Source organism: Gossypium hirsutum, chromosome A08 (assembly GCF_007990345.1).
Source record: "Gossypium hirsutum isolate 1008001.06 chromosome A08, Gossypium_hirsutum_v2.1, whole genome shotgun sequence".
Taxonomy (NCBI): domain Eukaryota; kingdom Viridiplantae; phylum Streptophyta; class Magnoliopsida; order Malvales; family Malvaceae; genus Gossypium; species Gossypium hirsutum.
In genome coordinates, this window is record NC_053431.1 from 55,685,588 (window position 1) to 55,694,780 (window position 9,193).

Consider the following 9,193-nt stretch of genomic DNA (forward strand, 5'->3'; position numbering starts at 1 on the left):
TTATCTTGGTCTTCTATTGCCATTAAGATCTAGTAATAACCTGAGAACACATCCGTAAAGCTCATAAATTTATGGCCCATCGAAGCGTCCACTAAGTAGTCAAAAAACAAAAAAGGAAAACTATCCTTCAAACATACTTTATTTAAATTTTTGAAGTCAATGCACATCCTCCACTTGTTATTGGCCTTTTTCACCATTACTGTATGTCCTCTTCATCCTCTATGCCAAACTCAACCTTCCACTTCTCTTGCTATTGTGATCTCTTAGGTTTGTTAACTGACATCACACTCCTTAGACGTGCCTTCCTCTTTGAACTAGAAGTTTCCCAATCATCATCAGTGCCTATAATAACATGTATGGTGCATTTGACGTGTTTTTTTCCTCTGTCTGCAACCTATGATCCTGACCCTGATGCTAAAGCATCTTGTGTCACAAACTGTTTTAGCTCACCATTTCTGATAGCTTCTTCGATGGCCTCTTCTAAAGAAAAACAATCCTCGGTCCTGTGGCCTTTTTCATTGTGAAAATTGCATCTGTCCCTAGAGTTGGATCTCACCTAGTTAGGTCGCATGGGGAGTGGGTTCGCCAAAATTCCTAAGTGTCTGACCTGACTCAAGATGCAGGCACACGATGCATTTACCAGGGTATAAGTTTCAAATCGACCGTGAGGAACATACCCTTTTGGTGGATTCATGTTGGGGCCTCTGAAAACTCTGTGAGGAACTACCTTACGAACCCTTGTGTTGTCCCTCACCTTGCATACATAGGCTTTGGGAAGAAAGCCCTGGTTGACTTTGAAAATTCTACCACCCTCTAGCTTTTCTTTCCTCCCTACACAAAACATCATGAGTTGTCCTCTTTACCTCCTCTGCCTTCGCGAACATGTGAGCACTCTCATAGAAGTCTGCCAAACTCTATGGCCTGTTATCTATGAAAGAATATTGAACATATTCGTTTATTACTGACCACTCCTATCTCCGTCCTCTCGAACGAAGAGAGAAAAAGAATCAACACTCGGATTAAAACGAGTATAAATTTTCGGCTTTACTGCAAGTGTGATAGGTCAGTTGTAATATTTGTAGTATTACAATGGAACACTGGAGTATTCCAAGGATCATGAGTTATCCTCTTTACCTCCTTAGCCTCCGCAAACCTATGAGCTCTTTCATAGAGATCTATCAAACTCTATGGCTTGTTATCCATGAAAGAATATTGTAACACCTCTTACCCGTGTCCTACACCGGGATGAGGTAGGAGGCATTACCGGTCTTTAACATATACTTTAACGTAAATCAGGCCTTACAAATTTCATCCAATCTTAAAAACATTCAAACATAAACACAATGTCCCTTCTACGGCCCACGTGGCCTTTAACATGCTTTAAGGGTGGTTCGAGACTAAACTGAGAGCTTCTAAAAATTTTAAACACTTAGGAAAAATTTTCCAAGTTGGGAGAGTCACACGCCTGTTTGGTTAGGACACGCCCATGTCCTCAACCCGTGTAACTCTCTATTTATGACATCAACAATTAATTAAAGGTCACACGGCCAAGCTACAAGCCCGTGTGCTAGGCCGTGTGGCAAATTTAATTTTCACATTTATGGTGCAGACTTCATACGGCCTGGGCACACACCTATGTTCTGAGGTCATGTCTTCCACACGGTTGAGACACACGGCCGTGTCTCTGCTCGTGTGTTTGCTACAACGCATACTGACTTACAACACTAGGGTGCAGGGAACATACGGCCGGACAACATGCCCATAGGGCTGAACGTGTGTCACACACGGACTAGACACATGCCCGTGTGTCTACCCGTGTGGACAACTTTATGGCTATTTTCCAAGCCCTTTTGTCACCCTCACTAACACATGCACACCCTCATGTACCAATGGTGAATATCATGGCAAAAGATTCTATATTTTATCATTCATTTCCAACAACCAATTTATCACACACCTCAAGGGCATCAACACATCTCATGCATGCATCAATATCTAGGATTACAACCCAATAATCAATATGAGCCATACTTCATGGCCATATACAAAATGAATTAGTATACCAATATGGGCATCACTTTGGCCAACCAATATGACACATATAACAAAATAATAAGTCCCCTATACATGCCATACTTAAATGTATTAAACCAAATTTACCTCAAAATATTTGTTGATAGTGTGACTTGAGCTCCGATGTCCACGATCCCCGAACTAGCTAGGCGATGCTAAGAAAAAGGAAAAGAGAGAGGGTGTAAGAATAAAGCTTGGTAAGTTGTATGTAACTAATAAACAACATAGATCATACAATTTCATGAGTTAAACATGCTACTAATTACCACCACATTTTCAATTTACACACAATGGACATAATAAGAATTGACATTAATGTCATTGAACTACACAACTTATCTTACTCTTTCTTAATCATGCTAAATTTTTTTATCATGAATCAAATTCTATACTCATGAGGTTTACGTACGTACTTGTACTACTCATAGCTTATTCAATTTCTCCATCTCTTTACCTTGATCTTGAATGGCCCGTTGAACCACCTGGAATACGAAAGGACGTTCGGGATTATCATAGACCAAATAAGGTGCCAAAGCCATGTCCCAAGCTTGGTCTTACATGTAACCACACATCGATGCCATATCCCAAATATGATCTTATACGAAGTCTCGAATCGGTGCCGATGCTATGTCCCAGACATGGTCTTATACGAAATCACTTATCGATACTGAAGCCATATCCCTGATATGGTCTTACACGAGATCTCGTATCGACACCGATGCCATGTCCCAGACATGGTCTTACACGGGATCTCATCAATCATGGTGTCATGACATCCAAATCCTAAGTATTCCTTAGGGTTACTCGATATTTTCGAGATACAAAGCTATCATTAAATTGTTATTGAATCATCTCAAGTCAAATTCCATAAGGGCATACACACACATTTCATACAACATCAAGCATTAACTACACAATAATGAAATTGTTGAATTACTCACACACAACTTACCTCGGTCCTAAAATATTGCTAACTTTATGTTTTAGTCCAAAACCTTGCTTTTCCTTCGGTTTAGGTCCGGACTCCGTTTTTCTTGATCTATAATAGCAAATTTCACTTGTTAATTATCACATTTCCCAAATCAGACCATAAATCACAATTTAAAAAAATTACGATTTTGCCTCGAAACTTTCATAAAATTGCAAATTAGTCCCTAAGCTCGTATAATGACATGTACTCATTTCCTTTACTACCCAAGCCTAGCAGAATATTTCTTGTACTCATAGTAGCCCACATTACTCATCAAAAATATATTTTTATCACTCAATTTTACACCTTTTTCAGTTTTGTCCTTTTTAGGTGTTTTCATACAAAATCTGTGACACCCCGAACCCGAGACCGTCGCCGGAGTCGAACACGAGGTGTTAACAGACTTCAAACCACTTATTAAAAATTTTTCCAGACAAGCTGCCAATCTGCGTACTAGTCACTTTAAAAATCATATCTTGAGCTCTGGGACTCGAAATCCAGTTCTGTGAATTTTCCCTGAAACTAGACTCATATGCCCATCTACATATTTTTTTCTAGAATTTTTTGGTCGGGCCAATTAGTACAGTTTATTAGTCAAAGTCTCCCATGTTACTGGGGTCGACTACACTGACCTTTGTGCATTACGACCTGGATATCTCCCTGTACAGAGCTTCAATACTGATGCCGTTTATTTCTATAGAAACTAGACTCAAAGAGGAATCTATACATATATGGCATGGCTCCTAATTATCTCTGGTTAATTCATAATAAATTTACAAAGTCGGAACAGGGAACCCAGAAACCGTTCTGGCCCTGTCTCGCGAGAACCTGAATATCTCTTAACATACTGTCCATATGATTGTTTCGTTACTTCTATATGAAAATAGACTCATCGAGCTTCGATTACATAATTTATCCACTATTTAATTCCATTCCTACTAATTGTTGTAATTTTTCAATCCCACGTCACTGCTGCTGCCAGCATCTGTTACTGAAGCAACTATGTCCATTTAGTGATTTCTTATTGATCTAACTAGTAATTCATCATACATATCACAAAATTATAATCATGACTAGCCATACCAAAGGCTAATCATTGTCAAACATCCCCCCCTACTACACTTTTGCCATAACATAAATTTTAACACCAAAAATAATCAACCATGACATAAAGATCGTATTACCAAGACTTACGACCTAACGTTATAAAACCAAATCCAACCGAACATTTATGCCATTTTCGCATGGCTAAAAGTTTACATACCAAATTTCAAACATAACATAATAGCCTATACATGCCGAAATGTTCTCCTAGACCAACTAAGAAGAAAGTACCAAAGGTTGCTAGCCGGTATGATGACTTCGACGACGGCACGATCACGCAAAAAGAGACGAGTCCAAGAAACCTAGAATAGGTGACAAGCAAACACCGAATGAGTATATAACTCAGTAAGCCATAAGCATTCCACAACCATCCATTAATAAAATTATCACAACAGGAAACAATGAAATGAGGTTAAGTACTCCATCCATACCAAACTATACCATAGTTCCTTAAACCCTATGGTTCAATCTCATACCAAGTCCTACATTGACCTTTCATACATCATTTTATTTTCGTTATAATCATACAATTAAACGAACTTTCACCTATTCCACAATGAACCTTATGTACGTGACTTCAACTATAATCGTCACATAGGTTCAAAACTTACCAAGCTCAACTCCAAATATAAACATAGCGCCTATTAGCCATGAACTCAAGGTACTTACCTTTTCCGCTATCCAAAATTGACTCGGTAAAGCCGCACCCTTCGTGTAAATAATTTATGGAAAATATATATTGGGTTGCACACATAATGTTTAGTAATCACCCACGCACACTTAGTGCCATGCACTTTAAACTCACACACTTAGTACCATGCATTTCAAGTTCGCACACTTACCTTTTTCCGCTGTCCAAAATCGACTCGGTAAAGTCGCACCCTTAATGTAAATAATTTATAGAAAATATATATTGGGTTCGCACACATAGTGCTTAATAATCAACCGCGCACACTTAGTGCCATGTACTGTAAACTCGCACACTTAGTGCTGTACAATTTAAACCCGCACACTTAGTGCCAATCTCATGATCATAAATGTTCACACCCGCACACTTAGTGCCTAAACCAACAACTCAATTCATCTCACCTCTTTTCTTTTTATTCAATACTTTCATCACCCCATGCATACATGTATAAATATATATATTTATCGTTCCATTCAGCATCATTACATAGACGTTATAACCATTTAAATTGATACAAAATATATGCTTAATAACTTACCTTAGGTCGGATGAAGTGATTCCCAATCAACTACTCAATATTCTTTGCTTTGCCTTTGCTTGATTCCCCTCCTTTGGATTCTTGAGCTTGATTAAATAAATAAGTTTAGTAATTTAATTTACCTTGCAAGATACCTATATATATATAAATTTAATAATTCCATTTTTTTTTTTTACAATCATCCTTGTTCAAGACATCCAAGTCTCAACTAATGTTCATATTATATCTCAAAGCCAAATGTATTATCCCTTCCAAAATAATATTATGCCAAATATGATTACATTCAAATATACATAATTATGAATCAAACTCAACTTTGTAAACCAACCTCCTCATTTGGTCGATTGTATAGAATCAAAGAAATTTCACCAATGTGCATACTATATAGCCGAATATGCAAGATCAATCTAACATCACCTATGTACTTAATTTTAAATGCCGAATATACAATTTCGATGCAATATCATTTTTTTTCATTTCATTTGAGCACATAGTTCCTCCACATAATAATTTGGCCGAATGTTTCTACTACCAAAAACTCCACATCTATCCATAATATCATACCAAGGTTCATATATCTATTAGCTATTTCATTACTCATCTTTCTAATATTCCATTCCAATGCATCAAACACTATCCTCTTAACATCTAACGATCACATCCGAATGCCCATTTTTTTTTCACCAAATAGAGAAATCACCCTATGGGTTATAATATGGATTTGTCTATTAACTAAATTTAACAAAATTTAATGAAAAATAACATGCAATCTTACCTTGATTAATCCCTTAAGTTGACCGAATGCTTTTTAACCATTTTTCTTTCCTTCTTCCTTTATGTTCGGTTTTGCAAGGAGAAGATGACACTCTCCCACCTTCCATTTCTTATTAATTTATGTTTCTATTTAGATTATTTTATCATTTACCATTATAAAATTGTATTTAACTTGACTTAATGGAGGACCATCATCACATGGCCGGCCACTTCATGAATTAAGGGCATTTTGACATGCAAATCCATACTTTCTCACCTTGTTATTATTTAATCCTTTCAATTTATCTATCATCTTTTCTAAATTTCTCAACTAAGTCCTTTCATGAAAATCCACATTCCTAAGGCTAATTTTAAACCTTTATTATTTCCACACATACACTACCACATTTAATATATGCAATTAAAATTAAAATAAATTTTCTTGTAACTCGGTTTTGTGGTCCCGAAACCACTTCCCGACTAGGGTCAATTTTGGGCTGTCACAAAATCACTTAGTTAAAGACGTTAAACACACATCAAGCTATCATATTCCTCCATTAAACACCAAAGAACATGCATGTCACACATGGGTAAAATTTTTAAACATAAACCCTACTTCAAAATAAGGTTGGAAATAGGTAAATCAAGCTACGTGATCTTAAAAAATATAAAGAACATTAAAATGGGCTAGGGAACACTTACTATTGAGCTTGAAAATGTCAAAAACCCTAACTATGGAGAGCTTAGGAATTTTGGCAGCCACATGAAGAAAATAAGCCAAATTTTGCTTTAATTTGCCTTTTTTATTCTTTTAATTACTAATTGACCAAAACGCCCTTAAGGCCTTTCTTTCAAATTTTTCCTATGCATGTCCATTTTTGTCCAAAATTTTAGAATTTGGTCAAATTGTTAATTAGGACCTTCTAATTTAGAATCTAAAGCAATTTCATGCTTGAAACTTCTAAAACACATGTTTTGCATCTTATTCAATTTGGTCCATAAGGTTCAATTGGACATTTTATGAATAGAATTTCTCCATGAAATTTTCACACAAGTATGCATACCTATCATGGACCTCATAAAAATCATAAAACAATTATTTCTATCTCAGATTTATGGTCTCGATACCACTGTTCTTACTAGGCCCTAATTTGGGATGTTACAATTCTCCCTCCTTTAGGGATTTTCGTCCCCGAAAATCTTACCAGTAAACAAGTGTGGGTATTGGTTTCTCATGGCCTCCTCGGGCTCCCATGTAGCCTCTTCTAACCCATGTCTATGCAATAACACTTTTATTAAGGCAATATTCTTGTTTCTCAACTGTTTGATTTCCCAAGCCAAAATCTTGATCGGCTCTTCGCCATAAGTCATTTCCGGTTGGATCTCAACCTCTATCGGTGAAATCACATGTGAGGGGTCCGATCTATAACGACATAACATAGACAGATGGAATACATCATGGATCTTCTCCAACTCAGACGGTAAAGCAAACCTATAAGCTATCGGTCCTATCCTTTCGGTGATTTCATAAGGTCCTATGAAACGAGGACTTAACTTTCCCTTCCTGCTGAATCTCAAAACCTTTTTCCATGGGGATACTTTCAAAAATACCTTATTTCCCACTTGATACTCAATTTCTTTTCTTTTTAAATCCAAGTAAGACCTTTGTCTATTCGGTGTCGCCTTCAAACAATCTCTAATTACTTTTACTTTAACTTTGGTTTCTTTGACTAAGTCAACCCCGTGAATCTAATTTTCCTTGAGCTTTGTCCAATACAAGGGAGTTCGATACTTTCAGCCATACAATGCCTTCTAGGGTGCCATTTTTAAACTCGTCTAGAAACTATTGTTATAAGCAAACTCAACCAACAGTAAGTACTTTTTCCAACTACCCTGGAATTCTAAAACACAACATCTCAACATGTTTTCCAAGGTTTGAATCACTCTCTCGGATTGGTTTTCGATCTGTAGGTGAAAGGCGGTACTAAAATTCAGTCTTGTGCCCAAAGCTTCTTGCAATTAACTCTAAAATCGCAAGGTAAACCTTGGATCTCTATCCGATATAATCTAGAAGGGTACTCCATAAAATCTCACAATTTCAAAAATATACAACTCAGCCAACCTATCTAGCGAGTAGTCGGTACTACTGAGATAAAGTGAGCGGACTTCGTCAATCGATCAACAATGACCCGCACCGCATCTTTTTTACTCAGCGTCAAAGGTAAATCCTTTACAAAATCCATGGTAATTCGGTCCCATTTTCACTCGGGAACCATGATAGGCTGTAGTAATCCTGAAGGTACTTGGTGCTCAGCTTTCACTTGCTGACAAATTAGGCATCTCGCAACAAACTTGGAAATATCCTTTTCATACCATTCCACCAATATATTTTCTTAAAGTCGTTATACATTTTAGTACTATCGGGGTGTACTGATAGACGACCATTGTGTGCCTCATGCAAAATCTTATGAATCAACTAGGTATCTTTAGGAACACAAATCCTATCTCGAAACATCAAGCAACCATCAGAACCAATCCGAAAGTCAAATCCAGTGCCTGACTCGCATTGGGCTCTCTTAGCTTGTAAATCATCGTCACTATTCTGAGTTTCACAAATCTTTTGGAGAAACATCAGCCTAGCTCTCAACTCTGCTACAACTGCACCATCATCTGATAAAACTAACCGCATACCCATGGCTCTCAAAGCAAATAAAAATTTTCTACTTAGGGCATCGGCGACCATATTTGCCTTTCCCGGATGATAGTCGATTACTAACTGATAATCTTTTATCAACTCTAACCATCTCCGTTGTCTTAGATTTAAGTTTCTTTAAGTCGTCAGATATTTCAAACTCTTGTGATCAGTGAATACTCGGTATGTCTCACCATACAAACGGTGTCTCCAAATCTTCAATGCAAACACAATGGCGGCTAGTTCCCAGTCATGTGTCGAGTAATTTTTCTCATGCGGTTTTAGTTGTCTAGATGCATAGGCTATCACTTTGCCTTCTTGCATAAGTACACACCTTAATCTATTCAAGGATACATCACTAAAAATCACAAACTC

At 37.1% G+C, this 9,193-nt stretch overlaps 1 long non-coding RNA gene across 1 annotated transcript; it reads right to left on the minus strand.

Moving 5' to 3' along the window:
• Positions 1–4,403: 4,403 nt before the first annotated feature.
• LOC107953163 (uncharacterized) lies at positions 4,404–6,450 on the minus strand. Its single transcript, XR_001699105.2, has 3 exons — positions 6,149–6,450; positions 5,374–5,459; positions 4,404–4,449 (listed from the first exon to the last, which is right to left on the minus strand). It is a non-coding gene; the product is annotated as an uncharacterized lncRNA (long non-coding RNA).
• Positions 6,451–9,193: the final 2,743 nt, after the last annotated feature.